The 27,432-nt window shown below is 34.4% G+C and overlaps 1 long non-coding RNA gene across 1 annotated transcript; it reads right to left on the bottom strand.

The window, feature by feature from the left end:
• Positions 1-12,889: 12,889 nt before the first annotated feature.
• On the bottom strand, positions 12,890-25,213 carry LOC129895857 (uncharacterized). The gene is made up of 4 exons (XR_008767868.1): positions 25,043-25,213; positions 21,281-21,342; positions 15,535-15,596; positions 12,890-13,157 (listed from the first exon to the last, which is right to left on the bottom strand). It is a non-coding gene; the product is annotated as an uncharacterized LOC129895857 (long non-coding RNA).
• Between the last annotated feature and the right edge of the window lie 2,219 nt (positions 25,214-27,432).

Here is a 27,432-nt window from a genome sequence, read left to right as displayed (position 1 = left end):
TCTTTCTGCCCCAAATAGTTAATTTATTTCATTAACACCTCCATTTATTCGATTAATACCTTAGATAATTAATTGATGGAACGAAATTGGGGCTTATCTTTCACTTTGGCCAAAGCCGTCACCCCTCCCTCTTAACCTCTTAGGGTTTCTCTTGTTGATTCTTTTGTTCTAAGTGCTGAAATAAGATATGTACAGCATGTAGTACATATATACATCTCCTTAATAGGTGACACGTGGAATCCCCCTAGGGGGTGACATGGCAGCCCTCTAGGGCGCCACCTCAATTATGCATCCAATCCAAAGCTGCCACATGGCAGCGTGGGGCCCACCTTAAGTAGGTGTGTAACCTACTTGGTCCAAGTAGGTGCATCGCCTTCTTAGCTCAAGTAGGTGCATCACCTGTTTGCTTCTGAGTTGGTGCTACACCTTCTTCTGTCTCTTCCGTGGGTTCACAATCTCATCTCATTTTAAGAGCCTATGTATTCCTTGCTACTTAAGCTCGACGTGTACTCAAGTAGCTTAAGCTAAGACATATAAGTTGGTAGCTTACACAAGTAAGTCGAGTACCACGACTTGTTATTTTTTCCCCTCCAACTCATTTTAAATCCTTATAACCCTATTTCCAATTTTCTCTCTCATGGAGTATCCCCTTCTCCTTTCCTTAGGATTATTTGATAGCGTTATAGATTATCCGACTCACATGACGACTTCTAATAAACTTAAGAGCCTTCCCAGAAACTTAATAAGCTTAAGAAACATTCCAAGGTACCAAAGTATGGGGTGTATGTATCCTTATGGGATTTATAAGTTGTAGCCGAGAAATAGTTCTATGTAGAAAGGAGTGTATTTGAGATCAAAAGCTCTTAGTCATGTCACTTATTCATAGTGGTCATATTCTTATATCAGGCTCCTAAGCCTCTTTCCTGATGTTTAGAAATTTTGATGAAAGCATTGGGAATTATATCCCTCCTCTTATTTTATCTTCAGTGTCGATGTTGAAGGTAATGTTCCTATTCCTATCTCTGAAATAGTACCTTTTTAAGTTTGAGTAATTGAGTGAGTTATTCATGAGATTGAGTCTTTGATTTCTTGCATTCCATTCGTGCTTTCCATTGATAATATTGATGGTAATATTCCTTTTTCCTATCTTAGAGTTGCTATTCATACTGAGTTAAGGTATATGATGAGTATTATTGAGTCCGAGTAATGATGCATTGATTGTTTTGAGTGTTTCAGTATTCGAGTTTTTGATTTGTGCTCATGACTTGTACAATTTCCTAGCTTGGTCATCATTTGAGGACGAATGATCCTATGGGGGAGATATTGTAACACCTCGAAATTTTTGTAAGCAAAGACTGAGACATCTTTCATTGGGGTATGGGGTTGTACAAAATGATTCATAATTGAACCTAAATGAATAGCCTAAACTAAATATTGTCATAAATAATTATCCAAACTTCTTTTAAATAAATTATTAGGAATGATTGGGAAATTGATTAGTTGAAAGGATTGATTTGATAGAACTGATAACTGATAAGAGTCCATTTGAGACATACTAATTTGGTTGTATTTAGATTGGTTATCTTATGAGATTTGAGTCTTGGGAGGAGTATCGAGCATCAAATTGGGTAAGAGTAAGTAATAACTTGAACCTAATAACTAAGTAGCTAAAGATAGAAGAGGATTGAACCGTTAGGTCGGATATTTTCAAATTTATTATCCTGACATGATAGGACTCGATTGGTTTTGGATCCATGATTGGTTGATTCGTTATTACCCTTGATAGGTATTGAACGGGTGTGGGAACATTGTCAGCTTTTTGTACTATCACTCGTTCTTAAGTGATGGTTTTTGGATAAGAGAAACTCCTATATAGGTCTTGATAGTACTCTGATAGGATTGGATTTGATTATATATGATTAGTCTCTATCTATATCTTATTATTGTTTAGACTTAGGACCTCTTGATTGAGTTATTCACCTTCCCAATTTTAGATCTCTAAATTGACTTGATTCTACCTTAATGTAAGTTTCCTTTCAGCTATATTACATACTTGTACATTCCATATACTGACGCCATTTGGCCTGCATCGTTACATGATGCAGATACAAGTATTAGAGATCTTCAACAGGCACATTATTGAAGATTATTTCTACTCTCAGCTTTTGGTAAGTCCTCCTTGCATTCGGAGGCACTCTTGAGTTATTATCTTTTATTTTGAGTATTTTTGTTTGGGTAAATATGAGCTTGTCATTGACACCTTGTTGATAGTGATAGAGGCTTCATAGGCAGATAGATGATAGTGTCGAGTAGATGTTTTGGTTTTCAAAACTATCCTTATGATATGGAGTTGATTTGAGATTTGTTTTACTTATGTTATTCTTCTCAAAATGTTGATTTAGTTAGTCCACTTGAATATCTTTTGAATTCATGTGTAGTTTTCTGCTTAGTGATTGAATGTGTGATCAGGCCAAGTGGTTTGGTTAGGTAGCAACAATGATCTTTGAGTGCCGGTCATACCTAGGGTACCCTCCTTGGGCGTGACAATTACCTCTCCCACCCTTTGGGCGTTACCTACCATGACCACCTCAACCTGCTAGAATTACCACATTAGTCAGCTACTACATCAGATTACCTATCTTTTTAAGAGTGAATTCCCTCTTAAAATGACCCAGATCATCACAATGAAAGCATTCTCAATTAAGAGAGGGCCTGATGATAGAAGAATAAGAAGCTTTCTGGCCAATAGGAGTCAAAGACTGCTGAGTGATCCCTCAATAGCTGTCTGTAGAAGTTGGCAAGGCTGAATCAATAGGACGAACTGAATAAATCTGTTGACTGGGATCTCTAGAGTAAGAACCACTAAAGTTACCCATAGTCTTTGACTTCTTAGCTAATACTTTGGCCTATCCAACCTGTCTAACCCCTCTAGTTTCTTCACATAATCAGTCACCTCATTTAAACTCTTCCCTGTAGAAATCATATGAACAGATAAAATCTGCAACTCATTATTCGACCCTTAACATACAATTGAATCATCTCCTCCTCAGTGCCCAGTAGTTGGATATCATAGGAAGACAAGGCATAAAACTTAGCCTCATAAGATGTAATAGACATGCTACCCTGTTCAAGGGCCATAAACTTGTCCTTTTTGCAGTCCTAGAAAGTACGGAGCATGTATTTATCTAGAAATATGGCATGAAAATGGGCCTAATTTATCGTAGGTAAAACTAATGAACAAAAATCCACATGAGACCTCCACCATTGCTTAGCATCCCCTTACAGCTAAAAGGTAGCAAACTCAACTCCATGCAACTACACAATACCCAACTTATGCAATCTCTCATAACTATCTAGAATAAACTCAAATTCTCATTCATTCTCTGTACCATAAAAAATGGAGTTTTCAATTTCAAGAACTTGATCAACAACTCATGCTCAGTCCAAGTTATGATAGGGCCTAGTATGAACAGAAGACTGTATCTGTACCCGAAGCTTCATCCATCTTGGCGGCTGTGGAAATACTAAGATGGGAATCATGACTTGATTAACCACGTAGTAGGCATGGCTCTATTACCCGCCAACCCATTCAGAAATTCCAGCACCTATTGAACAACCTCTAATGACATAGGGGGAATACTTGTACCTCCAACTAGTGCTGCCACTTCTTGTCCCGCTCCATCCTCGTATGCTACACCGACCTCTTTCTCAACATGATACTTGGGTAAGGGAGGGTTTTCGGGCCCTAACTCAACCACTACCTGAGCTCTACCCTTGGTAGATATTGCTCTCCCCTTTACCTTACCCCTACACGTATTTTTCCTCGCCATCGAGCCACCGATCTCGCATCTAGGGCTGTTGCTTTGGCCTAATTTCATTTAGTGTTGATGATCTGTAGATATAACAATGAAGGGAATTAGATACCAATTTAGATTGCCATATACCAATTAGAATCAAGTTATAACATGAATAAAGAAAGATGAGATAGTTTCATAAAGACTTGTAGCTTCTTGAGAAAGATACATATGTCTCTATACCATTCCATAAAACTCTACTAGATCTATTTTTGTAAAATTTGATCAAATAATCTAGGTCTCTAGTAACATCATTGTCATGACCAAAATCGCTTTCCACACTAAAACTCTAGTGGGAGAACTAATTACTCAAGCCAACACATAACCAACTAAATAACAAAAATAATAGTTTCAATAATATTGTGATCTTAGTCCATTTTTTTGTAAGGCTGGTGTGAAAATAACAAGGGAATGCCGATAGGTTGTGTGTGCATTACATGAATTTTATTCTGAGTGTGGGTGTTTTGTATTGCCCCTCATAGATAAATAGTGATATGTGAGTGATAAGGACTTTTTTGTGGTAAGGGCATTAGATTGCACTGTTGATTAATGATTGTTGAGGAAATTGCTAATGGTTTACACCAAGTTTCTTGTGGGTATCAAGATTTCATTTATAGATCCTTTTGAGTTGATGTGATAAATGATAGACATATTTATGCCAGGTTGATATGATGTTTTAAAAATATTGTGAATATTAATAGTCCGTGAGTTATAAATATAGTCTTAGGTATTGCTTAAGGATAGGCAAATGTTCTAAGTTGAGGCTGTTGATGTGATAACAGTTGACGACACATTTGATTCATTAAGATATGAGTAAATGTGAGTTCTTAAGCAACAATAATGTCGTTTAATTATTTTTCCATGGTGTTGACAAGAAGTTAGTGAAATCAGAAAAGAAAGCAAAATGAAGCTAATTGCTGCCAATGGAGAAATTTGACGGACCATCAGGCATATGACGGATCGTCAGGTCTAGCGTCACACATGCAGACCTAATACAACTCTCTGAAGTTTGGATAACGGCAAAGATGACAAACCGTCAGGCCTACAATGGCCTGTTAGGCCTGGCGTCACACATGCATAGTTGAAACCTCTTTCTGAAGATTTGTGTGATGGTGGAGGTGATGGATCACCAGACCTCTGACGGGTTGTCACGAGCAACGTTAGAATTGTAAGGTTTTTAATTACTCTCTAAATATTAAATGAAGGTTAAGGTGATGGATGGTCACACTTGTGATGGCCCATCAAACTCAATGTTAGGGGCAAAAATTGAGAATCCATCTTTCTTATTTTTAATTTAAAATTTTCTAAGACAATAAATAGTATTTTTAGGGTTTATTTTATCATCATTTGAGAAAAAGAACATTTTACTTTTTAACGAGTGTTGAATGTGAGTTTTTCATATGTTTTCCTGAAATCAAAGTGTTTGATTGCTAGGTGATTTTTTATTGAATGAATGAAATTATTTATTTTGTTTCAATAACCATGAGTGGCTAAACCCCACAACCAAGGATTGTGAAATCCATGACAACTTGACCTAAAAAAGGGTTTATACAAAATAATCTAAGTATTGCGTTTGTATATCTTGTTAGCTTTCATATTAATCAATTTCTAATGGTTGAAAATATTAGAACTTGTCCTAGGTTTGAACTTTTTGAGTAAAAAAGTGTAAAACCTGAGAAAAAAAGTTAATAACAATAATTTGAGGATTGGTATTTGTATAATAGTTGCTGATGTAATAAGTTTAACTACTTTGAGCAATTATCATTGATTTGAGATAAACAGTTTTAGTTTGAAAGAATAAAAGCGATGTGCATTTAAGTTGGTTGAGAAATGTTTAAGTGTAGCATGAGTTTGATAAACTGGTATACTAGCAATGCGGGCGATATTTCGTATTAACCCAAAATTGGTCAAACAGTCTTGGTGAACACAATCCTAGTTTATTCTCTCTATTAATCCTCAATTAAGCATATTGTTGACTGTTATTTGTTACAAATTGATTTTAAAATAAATCCCAAATATTCCCATCTTTTCCATTTTGTTTCAAAAATAAGGAAATAATAGTATAATAACCACACACGGCTTGGTTCTCTCCCTATTCCTTATGGGATTTGACCCCAACCAAGTTAGGTTCTATATTTGACAGAGACCGCTTTATACTTCTTTACAGAGGTGTAATTTGAGAGTATTAGTATCAGACAGAAGAATGCATTTGTACCCAAAGCTTTATCCATCTTGACGGTTGTGGCAATAATGAGATGGGCATCCAGAACCTGAGTAGCCGGCATAGAGGGAGTGGCTCCAATACCCACCAACCTAATCAAGAATGCCATAACCTGTTGAAAAACCTCAAACGACATAGGTGGAAGACCTTCACATCTAACTGGTTTTACTACCTCCGGTTCAACGACATCCTCACATATTACTTCGAGATCCTACTCAATATGATCCTAGGGTAGGGGAGGGTTCACCGACCTTGACTCACCTGTTGCCTAAGATCAACCCCTAGCAGGTGTTGCTCTCCTTTTTCAATACCACTATCCTTTCCCCTACCCCTACCCCTGTCATTGCCCTTTCTCACCTCGAGCCAGCCATTGGTCCGGTAGTTGGAGCTGTTTCTCTGGCCCAATTTCATCTGGTATTGACCATCTATGGATATAACAATAAAGGGAGTTAGATACCAATTGGAATCAAGTTATAGCACGAAGAAAGAATTAGGAGATAGATTCATATAATCCTGTATCCTCCCAAAGAAAAGTACATGCATATTCGTATCATTTTGCAACACTCTATCAGAACTGTTTTAGTACGTGAGATCAATGAACCTAGAGCTCCAATACCATCTGTTTCATGACCTAAACCGCTATAAGAGGCACCCACACTAAAACTCTAGTGGGTGAACTAATTATTCAAGTGAACACATAACTAACTAAACAACAATTTCCATAATTAAACCAAGGTTCATTGCTAAAATCATCATCAGAAAATAATTGCGGAAATAATTCCCCTTAAAATATGAAAGTCGTGTACTAAATTATTTAACATAGTCTAGAATATAGGGGTGCAATACCAAAACAAAAGAAATCAAAGTACGAACAATGGACTAGAGAGGGAAGATGAATCGATGGCAGCCCAGAAGACGCAAGTAATCCTTAGATTCATAGAAAGTGTGTATCCTAACTGAGGTCACACATTAGCCACAAAAATATTCTCTGTACTCAACAAAAGAAGCAAGTGTAGTATTAGTATATAAAAATAACTCCAAATCATATGAAATGTATAACTTAGTAAAATAGGACAACACAAGTATAATCCAAATCAGCAAATATAAATAAGACACTCAATCCTAACCCTGACTTAAAAACCACATGAGACATGTCCAACATCATCACAATAAATTAACCCATCAAACTCATGAAACGAACACACAAAAGAAAAATCAAACATATACCAAGCGTGGTATCCGAGCCAACTACATTAGAACCTTTACTAGGCATGGTACCTTAGTCAATCGACATATATATCTCATACCAAGAATGGTAACCGAGCAAATTGATAATCTGTATCATGTGTGGTATCCCAGCCAATAGATAATCTGTACAAGGAATGTTACCCAAGCCAACCTATGAATCAAAGATATAAGAAATTCACAATTACAATGAATATAACCACACTTGTAAGACCACAAGCAATTAACAGAAGTTCATTTCATAAGATTGATAATAAAATATCATTTCACATTCATACCTTTATTCCCTAAACTCATATTGTAAAAGCAATACTAATGAAGCGGTTAACATGCACACCTAATGTAAATTAGGAATCAATTCAACCACCACCTACCTTGAATAAAGCCCAAATGCTCTACTGAACCTGATACTTCCCCTATTGTGAAACTTTAGCTTGATCTTTACTAAAATAATAATACTGTCACGATCCAACCCCGTAGGCTATGAATAGTGCCCGAACTGGGCACTCGTATACACCCCTATTATCTATAATCAATCCGCAACTAAACATGATATAGAACTTATATGGATAGAACATTGTCTCGAAACTATCATATATATATATATATATATATATATATATATATATATATATATATATATAGGTCATATAGACACAACTGAACACATATACACACAACTCACACATATGTCTACAGACCTCTAAGAGTATCAACACTATCAGATGATGGGACAGGCCCCATCGGACCCCTGGATAAATATATATATACACATAAAAAACGATCGGTACCAAAAGTCTAGGCTCCAGGACAATGGATCATCCAAGACAGCTGAATAGAAGTCCTAAGATGACGGATTACCAAAGTGAGTATCTGCACTTGCGGGCATGAAATACAGCTCCCCAAATAAGGAGGGGTCAGTACGAGATATGTACTGAGTATATAAAGAATGAAATACAATAAGAAAGATCATAACTGAAGTAGAGAGTCTAGGAGACAAGAATGATAATCAAGAATTCACTGTACCTGTGCCTTACGAAACAAATCATGCATATCATTATCATATACCATACCCAACCCGTTATGGAACTCGGTTCTATAATTGTATCATCATATTATCATATCATCATATACATATACCATACTCGTCCCTCTAATAATGGGCTTGGTGAATAAAGTCGTGTGCACGTATACCATACCCGGCCATCATGGGATTCGGTAAATGATGTAGTAAAATTGTACATGATAAGATATCCGGCCTGAGACTCAGTGAATAATACAATAACAATATGCACGAGTGGAATATCATGATCAACCATATACAATTAAATTATCATCTAAGACTCAATAGAATAATCAAAATGAACCATCATTTGAAAATCAAGACTGTAGTCATCTCCAGTACCCTTTGAATATCATTATGAATTATACCAAAATATGAATTATATCAAAATATGACAGCTAGAATCCTACACATGTATCAAGAAATAATGATATAAGTTCTAGGAATCAAGAACATTAGCCATCCTAGTGTCTCTAAGAATAGGAACTTCTTTGGAATTCGTACATTCGTCGTCCATTTATTTCATATGGATCATGCCAAAAGAAAGAAGGATAGATTTACATACCTTGAACTCTATCTAAATGTCCAACGTCTACTTCTCGAGCACGTGGGTCTAAAATTAAGATAACATAGACCACAGTTAGATATCCACATCACTTACTAACTAATCCAAGTACGAATGAAACTTAACAAAATTCGAGCAATGTTTCCCCTACAAACTTAATAATCCTCGAAATTCAAATTTAGCCAAACACCAATTAAAATATCAACAACAATAATAACAATAATTTTATATCAAATTAGAATTAAATCCATCTTTAAGTTACTTCCAAAACAACCCAATATATGTCTATGCTTGTATACATTTTTTTATTTCCGTATATCTATAGTATATCAACAACAACAACTACAGCCAATCCCCCGATATTCCATCCCACAAAATAGTTCATAACAACCACGAAATAGTCCCCAAAATATCATCGAGAAACATCCACAAATATCATACCAAACAACTCCAAAATATCATCACAAAACCGCCATGAAAATCATGTAAAATAGCCCCAAATATTGTCAAAAAATAGTCCGGTATACACTTTGTATACAATATCTTCATACACTTTCTTCTTTCAAATTCAAGAACAACAACTCATCAACAATATCAAAAACAATATCAATAATTTTTATACATGATAACTCAGCTAATTTCATCCATTTAATCCACCTAAAATAGCCCCTTAATCCATAAATCTCAACAAAACAACAAACGACTTTATAACGTTATTTTCTCTGTTCTAATCCATTAAAACTCTAAATAAACTTGTTAACAATGATAAAGGGACTTTAATATTACCTTAAGTATGCATAAAACACATTAACACTCCTTCTTGGTTGATTTTTAGCTCAAATTGAAGGCAACGTGATGTACAGTACCTTTCTCTTCATGAGCTTCGGGATTCGGGGCTCAGATTTTGGTCAAAATTGGTGTTTTTCTCTAAGATTCTCATCTCTCTCTTTTTGTCTCTGAAAATTCCTGGATGTTTTAGTCTAAAAAATGAAGGAAAATGCTGAAAAATTTCGTTAAATGGCGTGGGTATTGGGCCTGACCCGACTTGGAATCAGGTTGGGCCGAATCCACTGTTCAGCTCAACCTTTCTGCCTTAAAACATCCTTATCTTCTTATCCTGATGTCATATCTAGACCCACGACCTATGGTTGGAAAGCTATTTCAATTATCTACAACTTTTACTGAGAGTTTTTCTAAATTCCCAAATACTGAAGGAGTTCTGGCCTACCGAAGTCAGATCACCTAAAAACATAACTTAAAAGTATATTATTATTTTTTGGATGACTTCCACTTTGATTACAAACATGTCATGCCATTTTAAAAATTAAAAATCTTTGAATTTATGTCCATTAGCTCACGAATAGTCCAATGTGTAAAAATACGGAATATAACAAATACAACACAAAATAAATATCTCTGGAATATATCTTAATCCCAAACCCGCATCCAATCTCATAATCATTCCACCCAACGTAGGGCTTTTCCACCAATAATTCACCTTGAACTACCAGTTTTATGGTTACACTAGAGAATTACAGTAATATAATCATAAATAAGCAGTTTTATGAACAAAACCCAAGGTTTCTACCCCTAACAATCCTTGTTACACCAAAATTTCCATCGTAGATTAAGGAAAACCCTCCCCAAGGAATATATCTTCAACCAAGATTCTTTGTTAAAGTATTAGATTAGGGATACAATATACTTACCTTAACAAAGAATCTTGGTTGAAAATCAATGGAATTCACCCAAAGTCACCCTTTTCCTTCTCTAAAATATTATTGAGTAAGAATGAACTTTTTTGGAGAAGTTTCTGTATAAGATTTCCATTAGCTCCGAAATATGGTCTTTGGTCTATTTCGATAGTTGGTTTGGGTCCCAATGTTTTGGTTTGATTTTAAGCCATTATATGAGATGCAGAAAAACTTAAGGTTAAAGTTTGACCTAGTCCACGTTTGAGGTTAGAAAGGTTATTTTTGAGTTTTGATAATCCACTATGTCTTAAGGGTGGTTTTGGTCTATTTGAAGGTTTGGTTCAATTTCCGAAACGATTGGATGAGTTTTATGTCATTTTTTGGAAATGTGGAGATTCTGAAGTTAAAGTTGACTTCGGTTAATATCGGGATAAGGTGACCTTATTTTGGTATTTTGATGATTTTATTGAGTTCGAAGTATTATCTCCAAGCTAGTAGCATATTTGGTTTGTGTTCGGAAAGTTCTGGATGTGTTTTGAGTAAGTTTTTAAGCTTCTTGGGTACTTTAGCGCTGTTATAGAAAATTGTGGCAACTAAAAGATTCATTATTAGTTTTAAAGATCAAAATATTATTTCAAAACTTCTAAATATTTGAGAATGAATTATAGGAATGATCTGCAAAGTTGGTGTATTTTTGCTAATCCGAGATTGAATTTTTATCACAAAATATGAAATAATTGTTTACCGAGCAGAACATTATTTGATTGCACAAACATAAATTGAGTTTCAATTGAATGAGAAGGTCTATATCATTATTTAAGACATTTATAAAAAATAATTAGGGCATTTCACTATAGAATAAGGAAATTATAACTCTTTTAGTGAGAATTTAAGTTGCTGCTTGCTGGTGCAAATTATTGTTGTACACTATATAAATTTCAAACTGTGTTCATTTGGTTTATTGAGAATATTGGTAATTTTTGCGAATTTCTTCTCGATTTAATATGGGGGTTAGTATCCGATCCTCAATTTGACATTTTTAATTATATCTTCATCTTTTTTTATCCGTAAATTTTTTGAGGAAAATTAGTATTTTATTGTTTTGGACTCTGTTTTTGATGAAAAAGATATATTTAGGATCCTTATGTTATAAGTAAACATATTTTGTCATAAAATTGTTGATTCATCAATCATTTTCATCATATTAAACACGTATAATTTGGAGTTTTCTCGGTAAAGTTAAAGTTTGATAAATTGAGGATTTCAAGATCGATGTTAACTCCATTTTTTAATGAAATTTCATATTTGAACTTTTCTAAGAATAGGTAGGATATTTTTCAAGAAATATTTTAGATTTGAGTTTGGGTTTAGGATTGGGGTATTCTCAAGAATATGAATTTCAGTAAAATTGAGATTGTGAGCTCGTTTTAACCCTTTTTCAAATTAGTTTTCACTAGTGAGTTTAAAAACCCTTAGGTTATAGATTTTTATAAAAATTTCTAGATTTTACCCTAACTCTCGGAAGTGAATTTTTGGGTAATTTGGGACCCTGTTTTCAAAATAATTGATGGGTGTTGTTGTTCTTGGATTCTTTGTGATTCCTTATTTGATTAGATTGTGTTGATTTGGAGAACCATCAGAGAGGGAAATCTCACGTTCCAGGGTGATTGTTTGATTTTTTGAGGCATGTGGACCTCTTAACTCTTCGTTAAGGGTATTAAACATTGTATTCCATTGTATGCTTGGGAGTAATGGGAATTGGTGAAGGGTTTCATATATTTATGCATTGCTAAATGATGAACAACCCTTTTGTAATGATGGTTTGGGGGAAAAATATGAATCTTGTTGGTATGGTGATATTAAATATTTTGAATGCTTGAATGATTACATTAATTTACTCGATGAAGTGATTAAATTGTGACTAGATGTTGGTGTTGTTATTTCATCCTTGCATCGAGTAATTGTACATGCCTATTTGTATTGATACTGAAGCACTGTGATGATAGGCACTATGTGATGTGGATGAAATATAAGGAAACCAAGAAGGGATGTATGATTCCGAGGAAGTTGTCACATCCCGAGATGGATGTTATGATTTTGAGGGATGCATCCCATGTCATGAACCGATTCCTTGAGTCATGATGGTTGGTACTATAACCCACCAGTTGGTAAGCCGATTCATAGCTCGAAGATACAAGTAATGGGATTAAAGGTAGAAACTAAATAAGAATTTAACAATAACAAAAATTACAGAAACAAAAGCGAAAGCAAATAATAAATATATACAGATGAATGATCCCTCCCCAAAACTATAAGTCACGTGTACAAATCTACTACAAAATGAATACAAGTCTGAAAAGTGGATCACAGAAACAAGACTTGTCTCAAGAAGCAAAAGACTAGTCATAGTATATATAGATGGAGACAGGTAAATCCAGGACGCTATGTGCTCATCCTTGTCTTCTAATCAGACTGCTGCTGGCTTGACCTCAATGCTGGTAGCTGGTGCTCGGATCTGCATCACAAAAATAGATGTAGAGTGTAGTATGAGTACCAAAATAATAGGTACCCAATAGGCATTATAGGCCAACTGAGAAGGAAAAGTAAAACTAATATAAAATGCTAGAATTTAAACACAACAAGAGCCAAGGGAGGAAATCTAACAAGTATGCACATAAGTGTACTAAGAACATAAGAAAAGAGAGAACAACTAACTAAACCCAACTAGACCCCATAAGACCAAAGGGTAAACTCGTGCGCAAGTTTATGTAAAACCCAAACAACCCCTATAAGCTCGAAGGTGCACAAAAGAGTTAAGATATACCAAGAGAACCTAAAGATATTTCCAAGATTACCACGACCATCCACAGAGTTGAACTGAATCAACTAAGTACCCCAGTCTTCATTCAAAGTAAAAAAAGAGCTAAGGACTTGAACCGTAGCGAAGAAGGAGTAAAAGACTTCATCCAAGATTTAGATAGTCGAGTACTATAACCAAGGCCGGAGATGGCCAAAGACTCTAACCAAGCTAAACATAGCGATGGAATATAACCAAGGCTGCAAATAGATGATGACTCTAACCAAGGATGCAGATAGAGATGGACTCTAACAAAGATTGAAAATAGCGATAGACTCTAAGCAGAGCTGCAAATGGCGGTCAAGGACTCTAACCAAGGTTGAAGATAGCTAAGGACTCTAACCAACTCTTAAGGTAGCGATGGATTCTAACTAAGGCTGCAAATAGCGATGGACTCTAACCAAAGATGCAAATGTCCAAGGACTCTAACTAAGGGTGCAGATAGCTAAGGACTCTAACCAAGGCTAAAGGTAAGCGATGGACTCTAACCAAGGTTGCAGATAGTGATGGACTCTAACCAAGGTTATAAATGGCCGAAGACTATAACAAAGGCTGATAAATAGAGGTATGAACTTTAACCATAACCCAGTGGAGTGAATCAGGAACTTGAACCATGAATAGAGGTGTGTCAACTAGATTTAGGATCAGCGGCTAGACGAGCAACAAGGGGAGAACCTAAAGATATTTCCAGGATTACCACTACCTTCCATAGACTTTTACCGTATCAACTGAGTACCCAAGTCTTCAATCAAAATAAAAAAGGAGCTAAGGACTTGAAACATAGCGAATAAGTAGTCAAGGACTTCATCCAAGATTGGGATAGTCGAGTACTATAAGCAACGCCAAAGATGGCCAAATACTCTAACCAAGATAAAGAGAGCGATGGAATCTAACCAAGGCTGCAAATAGACGATGACTCTAACCAAGGATACAGATAACGATGGACTCTAACAAAGATTGAAAATTGTGATAGACTCTAAGCAGAGCTGAAAATGGCGGCCAAGGACTCTAACCAAGGTTGAAGATAGGTAAGCACTCTAACCAAGGCTTAAGGTAGCTATGGAATCTAACTAAGGTTGCAGATAGTGATGGACTCTAACCAAAGCTGCAAATAACCAAGGACTGTAGCCAAGGGTGCATATAGCCAAGGACTCTAACCAAGGCTAAAGGTAGCGATGGACTCTAACCAAGGCTACAAATGGCTGAGGACTATAACAAAGGCTGAGAAATAGAGGCAGGGACTTTAAGCATAACCCAGTGGAGTAAATAAGGAACTTGAACCATGAATAAAGGCGAGTAACTAGATTTAGGATCAGCGGCTAGAGAAGCATCAAGAGGAGAACCCAAAACTGAGTGCCATCAATAAATTACTCCAAGCTCTAACAATATCCAACCTGAATCGATGAGCGGCTTTTGAAATAAGACCTAGTACACTAGAACCGATGAAATGAGGGAAATATGGATATAAGGACTCAAGAGCTGAGTTACTACCTGTATAAGGTTCAAACTATCAGACTCAATTATACTATATTAGTCTGCAGGGAGCTAAGCCTTTTGAAGCGAAGTCGGAAAGATTCTAAGGCCTAACGGCTATAAAATGCACAAGTTTATGGCAATCACTAGTCTAAGCCTATAATAAGACCAAACTATCATGCCCCAAGAGGATACCCTAGGAGTGGTCGGCACTTAAAGACCATTGTTGGTCCTCAAGCGATCTACTTGGTCTAATCCTACATTCATTCATTTAGTGGAAGACTCGGATAAAGTAATTAATGACGCTCAAGTGGGATAACGATCAATATTTGGCAAAGTAATAGGTTCAAAAGACCGTATCAAATCAATAAAATATCATCAAAATAGTTTTAGAAAATAGACTCATAAAAGACATCAACTCTAGTCGACTCTATCGGTGTCTAAGAAGCCTCTATCAACTGTAAAGATGGTGCCGATACAATACCACAATTACCTCAAAAGGACTACTAAAAAGTAAAGAAGAAAGTAAGTATGATTACTCCAAAAAGCAAGGAGGTCTCACCACTATCAGGAAAGAACTAGATCTTCAATGAAGTGCTTGTTGATCATCTCTAGCACCTATATCTGCATCAGAAAAAGATGTGGGTCAAATATCATCAGTATATGGAATGTATGAGTATGTAAATAGCTGAAGGAAACATAATTCAACAACTCAACATAAGGGAAACTCAACTCAAAGGCTCTACTCAAGAAACACAACTCAAAAGACTCATTTCAAAAGGCTCAATTCAAGGGACTCATCTTAAGGTAACCCAAATCAACTCAAATAATATGCAAGTTTATATTAAATAGTGCTTTGAAAGTAGACTCAATGATATGCGACTCAAACAAATCAAACTATTCATTTTAGGGAGTTTATCTAACCAATAACCATCAATTATGAGCTAGTGATGATACAATACTTTGCACTACCGTTACCATAGCCGTCCAATACCTTTCCAGGGTATGGGACAATCAACCTAATTGGTTCCACAATCAAAGTCCATTATTTTGGGACTTTAGAGACATTGCCTCTATCCTATGCTGGTTACATAGGTTATAGGGTTTGAATTATTATTTACTCTTACCCAAATTGGTGATTAATACTACTCCTAAAACACTCAATATGCTCATATACTCAATCAACTCATTATAATGAAATCAACCCTTTTAGTCTCATTGGACTCTTATCCATCTCAACTCATCTTAATAGTCAAACTCTTATGGGTAAAACATGCATTCGACTCATTCATAGCTCCTCAAGACTCTATCTCAAATCAATCATGTAACTCAATGCTCAACTTATTTAGACTCGATATTTATGCTCTTTCAATCCTCAATAAAATATGTATAAACTCAGTTAAAAAGTCATAATATTTTAAATGCATAAAAATCATTCATCTAATCTCAAAATAAATACATATACTACAAAAAGATCATCAACACAGCACGGGTTCATGGGAGTGAAATCATAAACAATCAATTAAGAACTCAAATGATAAGAACAAACATTTTATATATATATATATATATATATATAGAACTCGATAAGGAATACCATAATAACTCAAGAACTCTTGTCAAACGAGATTAGAACTCTAACTAATTTCTCAATTCTGATGAAAAGAATATGTAGGGCACGTGGATGAACTCAGCCCAGCGTTGTTATTATCCTTACATACCTGGAAATCAAAGAAACGATTGAAACTCGAAGACCTCGCTTAAAAACTTAGAACCCTAGATCTTTAAGCGTATTTGCTACATATAAGGGACTCAAAATAGACCCAAAACATTAGGGTTTTGGTTTGGAAAGGGTGGAAAAGAGACTAAACTACCCTTCATTAAAACTAACTGGAGGGACCTATAAATGGCCTTCTACAAATCGTTAAAACCTCTATGGGTCATAGACCCAACTTGTAACCCTTGGGCACAAAACAGAAGGTACTGGAAATTGCACTTCTCCCCTATGAATCAAGTGTACAACTCGTAGAAATGTCTACGACTCGTAGAAATGACTCATAGAAGACTTTTACACTTGGTCAAATATCAGATCTCAGTACCTATCCTATGATTCATTTTACGATTCATCAACATTCCTATGACTAATCATGTTGAGTTGTAACAAAAGTACTGAGGCTTTGCTATTCTTTCAGAAATCATACATTGACCCTATGAATCGATTCTACGAGTTATCAATTTTCTTACGAGTCATAAAGTGAATCATAGGAAAGGTCTTCATAACTCAAAATTTCATGTCCATTTTTCTTAACTTTTCTCATGGTCCTCGAACTTAGTTTATGATAGAATAACATGGGGTGTTACAATATCTCTCCCTTGGGATCATTTGTTCTTAAATAAAGATCAACCTAAGGGTTCATCTAAATCCTGGGCCCAATCAAGAACTTATATACTCAAACACTCAAACAATCAACTACTCGAACTCAAGAATACTCATCACATACTCAAACTCAGAATGATCATCAACTCAAAGATAAGAGACACAAACATTACCCTTGATATCATCATTAGAAAGTGGGAATAGCTACGAGTATCTATCCTATATATCCTCTTCAGCTTCCCATGTGGCCTCTTCAACAAACTAATTTTTCCATAGAACCTTGATGGATGCAGCCTCTTGGGTTCTCAACTTGCGAACCTAAAAATCAAGCATATGGACCGAAATCTCTTAATAAGTCAAACTCTTTGACACCCCAATACTCTCAGCCAAAACAATAAGTCAAGGATCTCCCAAAAGCTTCTTAAGCATAGAGATATGAAACACAGGATGAATAACTACTAACTCTGATGGCAACTATAACTCATAGGCTACATTACTAACCCTCTTCACAATATGATAAGGAACTAACATAGCGGGAACTAAGCTTTCCTTTTTTTCTAAATATCATCATACCCCTCATGGATGCATCATAATAGATAAAAAACATCAGTTCCCTCGGGTAGGGATAAGACTCGAGTAGTAGTCAACCTCATTTTTAGCTCTTGTAAACTTTTCTCACAAATGTCTGACCATTAGAACTTAACCTTATTATGAGTCACCTTAGTCAATGGAGATGATATAGAGGAAAATCCCTCAACAAACCGCCGGTAGTAACCAGCCAAGCCCAAAAAACTTCTTATGTCAATTGGGGATGTGGGTCTAGGACAGTTCTTTACTGCCTCAATTTTCTGCAAATCAATTCGTATACCCTCACTAGATACAACAAGGCTAAAGAATTCCACCAAATTAAGCCAAAATTCACAATTTGAAAGCTTAACATAGAACTCCTTATCTTTGAGAGTCTGAAGAACAATCCAAAGATGATTGGCGTGCTCCTCTTCATTTCTGGAGTAGACCAATATTTTTTCAATAAACACAATCACAAACATATCAAAATAGTATGTGAACACATGATTTGTCAAATCCATAAATGCTGCAGGAACATTAGTCAAACAAAGGACATGATAAGGAGCTCAAAGTGACCATATTGGGTCTGAAAAATGGCATTTGGGATATCATATTCTCTCACTTTCAAGTGGTGATAGCCTAATCTGAGGGCTATCTTTGAGAAACAAGTGGCACAAAGAAGTTGGTTAAACAAATCATTTATCCTAGGAAGGGGATACTCATTTTTTATAGTGACCTTATTCAATTGACGATAGTCAATACACATTCTGAGGAAACCATATTTCTTTTGCATGAATAGTATAGGAGCGCCCCAAGGTGAGACACTCGGCCTAATAAACACCTTAACTAAGAAATCCTTTAACTTCTCTTACAACTCCTTCAACTTAGTGGGAACCATTTTATATGGTGGAATAGAGATAGGCTTCATATCAGGAAGAACATTTATACCATAGTTAATCTCCTTATTAGGAGGGACTCTTGGCAGATAATTAGGAAAAACCTCAAGAAACTCATTGACAATCGAGACTGGATATAGGGATGGAGCCTCTACATTATCATCTCTAACTAGAACTGTGTGGTAGATACAACCCTTAGAGATTAACCTTTTGGCCCTAAGGTATGATATGAACTTACCCTTAGGCACTGCAGGGCTACCCTTCTATTCTATGAAAGGTTCTTTCAAAAAACCGAAACTTGACAACTCGAGGTCTACAATCTACTGAGGCATAATAGGAATAAAGTTAGTCCATGCCAAGAATAATATCAAAATCAACCATGTCTAACTCAACTAAATCAGCCATAGTTTCTCTATGATAGATGGACATAGGACAATCTCTATAGACCCTCTCAGTTAGAATAGACTCACCAATAGGAGTAGAAATACTGAAAGGTTCAAGAAGACGTACGAGAAGGATCTCAAACTTGTTAGCCACATAAGGGGTCACAAAAGACAAAGTGGCACCTGGATCAAGCAAAGCATAGACATAAAAAGAAAAGACTCAGAGCATACCAGTGATAACATCTGGTGAGTTTTCCTGATCCTAGCGATTAGCCATAGTATATAGGCGGTTTGAACCTCCTCTTGTACCTAAAGTAGTACCTCTCTGATTACCTCGATCCTTGGTACCACGGAAGAAGATTAGGCTCTGTTTCCCCATGTTGGATACTCTCTATGAAAATAGACTACCTTACCACATTTGTAGCACCTATTAGCACTCTCTTTGCATGCTCCCAAATTGAATTTACCAAACTTGCTGCAAGGAGAATTTCCATTTTATCCCTTTGCTACACTCTCTTAGGATTGAGAACCCTGGTCCCTGATGTTTTGTTAGCTCTGTGACCTCTGGTCATACTTGTAATTGGGTGCAGAGGCACTTGATGACGATGGAGCATAGTTTGAAAACCTCTTCTGAAAGAAGGACCTGTTGTCCTTACCTTGTTTATGCTCATTTTTATGCCTAACTGATTTTTCCTTCTTGCTCAAGTTCTCTTCTCTATCTTTCTTCTTATCATCCTCTACCTGCTGAGCATACACCATGATCATGGAACTATCCATGTCTGAAATCAATAGTGACGCCTTACACTCTTTCTTCACATATTTGCCCAAGCCGGAGACAAACTTTTTCATCTTAGATATCATGTCTTGATCATCTCCAGAGCATATCTGGACAGTTAGATAAACTTAAGACCTTACTCCTTCACCGTCATTCCCTCTTGTTTTAGTTTCACAATATCTTAAACCATGGCTTCCCTCAATTCCCTGAGAAAGAAATGATCAAGTAAAGAACCCTCAAACTTGTCCTAAATATTTGGCTCAGCATCCTCACCTCTACCTTCCTCCAACTAGTTGTACCAAACATTTGCCACATTCTTGAGCTAATAAAAAACTAACTCAACTCCCTCAACTTCAGTAATATGCTTCTCTTTTAGAATTTTCCCCGTCTTATACATGAAGTTTTGGGTTTCCTTATATACTTTTAAATGTGTGAAGATTAGTGGGTTCATCGTCAAGAAATATCGGATCAACCGGTGAACTCTAGTTACCATTCTAGGTTGCTACCAGCTGAGTGAGCATGTCAATAGCTCCTCTGAATTCAGCCATGAAAGTCAGAGCGGACTGAAGAATAGGCATTTGGGTTTCCTTCGTAGATCTGGAAGGTCGACCCCTAGTTCTCACTCTAGAAGGTGGGGGTATCTCAGACTACAGAACCTCGGTTCTAGCAGCGTTCCACTGACTGGCAGTACGTTTAGGAGGAATTATTTACAAATGTGTAATGCATGAATTAGGAAAGAACTTTTCAAAGTTAAACTCTTACGCATGAACTCAGAATGTGAAGAGGTGAATCAATTCCTAATGTCCTATAACCTCTTGATTATAAGTGTGTTGCACAACATACCCATAATCAAAACTCTACTAGACACGACTTCATAGACACCCTAGGACTCTTAAACTCTATGCTCTGATACTAAATTTTTCATTCCCAAAAGGGTACCCTAGGCATGACCGACACTCAAAGACTATTACTGGTGGTCCCCTACCGAACCACTTGGTCCGATCATATAATCATTCATTCAGTGAAATACTCAAATAAAGTAATTAATGACGCTCAAGTGGGATAATGATCAATATTTTTGCAAAGTAATGCGTTCAAAGGACCATATCAAATCAATCAAATATCATCAAAGTAGTTTTAGAAAACAGACTCATAAAAGACATCAACTCCAGTCGACTTTATCTATGTCTAAGAAGCCTCTATCAACTGTCAAAAAGGTATCAAGTCAAGTCTGCGACTACCTAAAAAGAACTACTCAAAAGTAAAGATAAAAGTAAGTATGATTCCTCCGAAAAGCAAGGAGGTCTCACCACTATAAGGAAAGAAATAGATCTTCAATAGAGCGCCTGTTGATGATCTCTAGCACCTGTATCTGCATCATGAAATAATGCAGACCAAATGGAGTCAGTACATGAAATGTACGAGTATGTAAAATAGTTGAAGGAAACACAATTCAACAACTCAACAGGCTCAACTCAAGAAACTCAACTCAAAGGACTCGTCAAGGTAACCCAAATCAATTAAAAAAATATGTAAGTTTATAGTAAACATTGCTTTGAAAGTAGACTCCATGATTGCGACTCAAACAAATCAAACCATTTATTTTAGGGATTTTATCTAATTGAAAACCATCACTTATGAGCTAGTGATAATACAATGCTTTGCACTGCCATTGCCGCAGCAATCTAATACCTATACAGGGTACGAGACGATCAACCTCATTGGATCCATAATCAATCAAAGTCTACCATTTTGGGACTTGAGAGGCATGGCCTCTATCCTATGCTGGCTATGTAGTTTGTGGAGTTTGAGTTGTTATTTACTCTTACCAAAATCGGTACTCAATACTACTCCCAAAAAGAGACAATATGCTCACATACTCAATCAACTCATTATAATCAAATCAACTTGTTTAGTATCATTGGACTCTTATCCATCTCAACTCATCTCAATAATCAAACTCTTATATGTAAAACATTCATTCTACTCATTCATAGCTTCTCAAGACTCTATCTCAAATCAATCATGTAACTCAATGATCAAGTCATTTAGACTCGATGCTAATGCTCTTTCAATCCTCAATAAAATATGCATACACTTTGTTTAAAAGTCATCATATGTTAAATGCATAAAAAGCATTCTACTCATCTCAAAATAAATGCATATATTGCAAAAAGATCACAACTCAGCAGGGGTTCATGGGAATGAAATATATATACATACATACATATATATATATATATGTATGTATGTATAAATGTATAGAATTTGATAAGGAATTACATAATAACTAAAGAGCTCATGTTAAACGGGATTAGAACTCAAACTATATTGTCAATTCTGTTGAAAGGAATATGTAGGGTACGTGGAGGAACTCTAAACTTGAAAACCTCGCTTGAAAACCTTCAAACCTAGATCTTTCTCCTCTCCAATCCTTGCTCTTAAATAATTCTAAGTGTTATGAGAGTTTAAGCATATAGGGTACTGATAAGGGACTCAAAATAGTCCCAAAATGTCATGGTTTTCGTTTGGATATTATGTCGAAAATAGACGGTTTAAAATTAATTTCAACTTTATAAAGAAAAAAATTAATTTTAGAAAAGAAGAGCTGACACTTATTTTTTTAAAGAAATTAAGGAAACTTAATTTTAAAAACCCTAACAGATTTAAGTCTTAAAAATTCAGAGAAAAAGGTACGAGGTTCTTATTTCCACTTTGAAAATGTGTTAGCATTCAAAGTGGCCGCTAACGCGTGGTTATCTGGCGATTTAAAAACTCTGATTTTAACTAACTTTGGAAAAATATATTTAACAATAATCGAGGCATTACATAATTTAAAACGAATATAAACCTTAAAACATTTAGGATAATTTATAAGAGAAATAGACTTGGTATGAAAATGATTAAATAAAGGAGAGATAATTTAAATAAATTATTTAAATGAAACAAACGATCATAAAAATAGTCTCTCTTCAAGGTATTTAATTAAGTTAAACTAAATAATCAATTTGAGAATTAATACAGGATAAATAAAGATCATCAACTAATTAAATAAGAGTAAAGGCAAGTGAAATAATAGAAATTAGTGATGCCTAAAATGAATCATTTCAGTTTTTTAAAACATTAAGCTACCCCGAATATATACAAATGAAAATATTTAAAAGTAATCGGGACAAAAATATTTATGTACTCATATTCTTTTGATCGGTGCTGACTTATTAATCGGAAGACAAAAATATAGTGTTTTATTATTTTTCTGCTCAGGTCAACTTCTATCATTTTCGAAGGGCCTATCTACCCCTACCCCTCCTAGGTTTATTTATTATTATGATCCTAAAATGATCTAAAAAAATTACTAAAAAACTAATGAACTAAAAGGTGTCTAACGCCCAACTTAACGTCCAAGAGGCATTGGACGTACTACTAGGATAGATTTTAGACTAAAACAATATAGGCATCATAACTAGACACATCGTCAAACTTAGATAGGACGAGCAGTTAACACATAGCATCTCAAGTAAGCCTCTAAATTAATTAATTTGCATGCTTGAAAACACAGATAAATAGCGAAAAGTCTTGACATAATATGTGTGTGCTCACTAGATTGATCTTACACAAATAATGTATTAAATATTTATTAAATCCTAGCATACTTTTTTATGTGCATTGTTATGTTGAAAATGAACGAAACTTTATAAGCATGATTTTATGACATGATATGATGCTGAAAATTATTTTAATTTTTTAAACGCATGGTTTGTAAAAAAAATTGAAAATTGTTTAAAATATATGGACGTGATTTCATATAAACTAATATGCTAAAATTTGGTTGAAATTATAAGGCATGACATCCATTATTAAATGTGCTGAAAATTATCATTAATCTTATAAACGTGATTTCTAAATGACATGTTGGAAATGTTATTGACTAAAACATAGAGACGCAATATATTGAAAATATAGAATCCAATGACCATGATTTCTAATTTATAATATGCTAAAAATTATTAAAATCTTATAGGCATAGTCTCTATATAAAAACTTATTAACATTCTATGGACATGATTTCTGTATATATTAACATGATAAATATTTATTAAAATCCTATGAACATAATTTTTATACATATTAAAATGCTGAAAATATAAAATTAAATCCTATAACATGATGTCTAAATTGACAAGAATAAATGTCACCAATATTTGGTCATCATTATTGACGAGATCAATTTTAACCTATAGACATGATTTTTTGCTTAAAGTAACCTTCTGAAAAATATTCATTACATATTAATAGCATGCTAAAATTTAAATATGATTTATTATTAGTAATATATTCATCAAATCCTATGGACATGATTTGCTATATGATATTAACATAAAATCCTATGAATATGATTTCTACCTGATTAGCATGTTGAAAAATATTAATTAAAATATATATAGACATGATATATTAAAATTATAAAATCCTATGGGCATGATGTCTATATGAATGATATTCAAATCTAAATATGATTAAATCATCATATTCAAAATTAGTTAGTAGATCCTACATATATAATGTCTAAACAGTTAATATGACAAAGTTATTGTTTGAAACTATAAGAATGGTTTCAAATTAAAAAGACAAAGTATAATGAAGGATAATCATCAAAAAAATTACTCTAATGAGTTTTAAATTTAAAAAAATAAACAAAGATAGCACATATAAAATAGACAAATTATTTAGAAACGTATATGATGATAAATGATATTTAATAAATTAACCTTAGATCATTTTAGTTTTATTTTTTATTAAAGCAAACATCTTGTAAAAAATGAAATACTTATATCGCGAATAAATGATCCTAAACATGTAGATATGAATATTATAACTAGATCAGGTAAACATATATCCCAAAAACACATAAATTTATGATAAACTAAAAAAATAAATAAAATAAGCAAGTAACAATTATATTCCCTCCCCATGTATTTTCCCCTTTTTATTATATACAAAATTTATTATTATAGGCCAAGTAATTAAGAAGGAATAATAGATAAATAGAAATAATAAAACAAGAACTAAACCTATCTGAATCCTCTTCCAAATGAACCCTTTATGTCCTGAACTTTGAAGCTCAAACCCTGCTAAACCATAAAGAAAATACAAGCAATATACAAATAATATAGAGGTATAACATGATTATATAATTTTACTTCAACAAAGCAAACAAGCAAGTCAAAAATATTTTTTTTTAAAATAATAAAATAACATATAAAGAAAGGTTGTGAGTAACCTGGATACTTTAGTTAAGAAGAATAAGTAAATAAAAATTCAAATCGTGATGCCAAGCTAGAAATAGAATATTAAAGTATGCTAGAAACTCTCTTTTTTTGTTTGAGATGTTTTCAGAAATAAAAGTAAAGATGTTTTTCTTTTTTCTTTTCTTTCTTTACTCTATGTGTTTGTGTGTTCTTCGTTTTCTGTCTGTGTATCCCCCTCTTCCATGTGTTTTTTTTTGTTTCCCATTTCTTCTCCCCCTTAAAAAATAAAGATGTAGTCTCATTTTATAATCATCAAAGACAATCAAAAAACAAGAAAAATAAACAAAAATAGCTTCATTCTTTATCAAACTTTTTTTCCAATAAGTCCATAAAAGGAGCCACTATTTCAACAAAGCTACTAAATTTCAACAGCAAAATCAAACAACATTTCAACAACAAAATCTGTCAAGATTTTCAACAACCGAATCAATTTTTATGATTTGGTCAAATTTAATTAAGTATCATTTCAAAAATTGGTGACAAAGTCATGAAAAACAACTAGTGTTTCTCAAAAATATCTCAAAAATCATGCTAAGAGGGACCCACTATAAATAATTGTAAAAAATTATGCAACTCAATTTAGGAAAAATAATTAATTATAGGCAAAAATAAAGTAATATTTACCATAATAGGAACAAGTGAGAATCCAAAGAAATTAGATTTAGAGTTATTCAAATTTTAAGAATATCAATTATACATAATATAAAAAAGAAAATTGATTAAGGAATATCACATCTTAACATAATTATTTTGTGGGATTATGAAATTAATCAATGAGTCAATTTGTACCATAATTACATAACATTTTAATAGGTTTCAAGAATAATTCAAGGGAATGAGATATGTTAAAATCAGTGAATAATAAATGACTCTCATTCAGTTAAGATCAACTTGCCCAGTCAAAACTTTCGGACTAACAATGTCGAAACCAAATTTGTAGAAGAATAGATCTCAAATAATTTGAAGAATACCATGAACTATTCTTAAGCGAAAACTGAGCATGTAGAGTTGTATCAAACTCGAGTTCAAGAGGAAAAAAAATCCTAAACAATAACACAAGCATACTTAATGGATTATTGGAATCTATTTGAACAAAATAGAATCAACCAACGTAGAACATACAAAAATGCTCAACATATCAAAGTTTACACAAAAATACATAATTAACAAACCGAATCTATTAATCCTTAAATCTACAGCTTAACATAAAGTTGAAGAGACGGATAATAATTAATTTTAAAAGACAATACCAGAATGGATCTTTCAAGATCTGCCTTGGTAGGTCCACAATCTCAACTTTGCTCTGAGCAAACTTCTTTCTATGCGTTTATCTCATTGATGCGTCGTGGCTGTTGTTGTTCTCTATGGTTTTTGCGGGGTCAGGATAAAAGATTTAGTGGTCGCTGTGTGGCGATTAGAGATGGGCGAGTGTGGGAGAGGGGTTTTCGCCGGTAGAGAGACATGGGCTGCTGTACAGTGGAGATGGTCCAGCGGTTTATAGAGGTTGCCGGCTCCATTATTGCTGCTCCACTTCACCGGAAAAGATGGTAAGGTGGGGAGAGACAGAGAGGGTGACAGATGTTTTTTGTTGGTGTTGCTGTTCGCCAGTGGAAATGGACAGTGGACGTATGGTGGTGGTTGGACAGTGGACGTATGGTGGTGGTCTTTAGTGGTTTCCGTCGAGGAAGATTGACAGGGAAAGAGAGGAGAGAATGAGGGAGATCGAGAGGAGAGAGTGTGTTGGTTCGCCTCTTCACTTTTGAGAAGATGAAGAATAACCCCCAATTAGAGATTTTTGGGGTGAAAGAATAATAGGATTAATCATGGCCATCGATCGAGATGTAACAGACGGTTGTGATTGAAAGTTTAGATTCAAAATTAGATTACATTAAATTTAATTATGTTAGAATTAAAATGAATTGAAAGCGGATTGGCTAGAATTAAATAAATTGGATAGAGAAGACTATTATTTAAATAATTTAAAAGATAATTAATTAAATTGATATCTAATTAATAACCAATATATATAGGTAGATCATAAACTTTATCAAATAATAACTTTATATATAAAATAAACACCTATGTACATACCTTGTCACTATATATATATATATATATATATATATATATATATATATATATATATATATATA

Source organism: Solanum dulcamara, chromosome 7 (assembly GCF_947179165.1).
Source record: "Solanum dulcamara chromosome 7, daSolDulc1.2, whole genome shotgun sequence".
In the NCBI taxonomy this organism is placed as follows: domain Eukaryota; kingdom Viridiplantae; phylum Streptophyta; class Magnoliopsida; order Solanales; family Solanaceae; genus Solanum; species Solanum dulcamara.
Note: the sequence above shows the minus strand (reverse complement) of the source record. Positions and strands in the feature narration are given on the sequence as shown.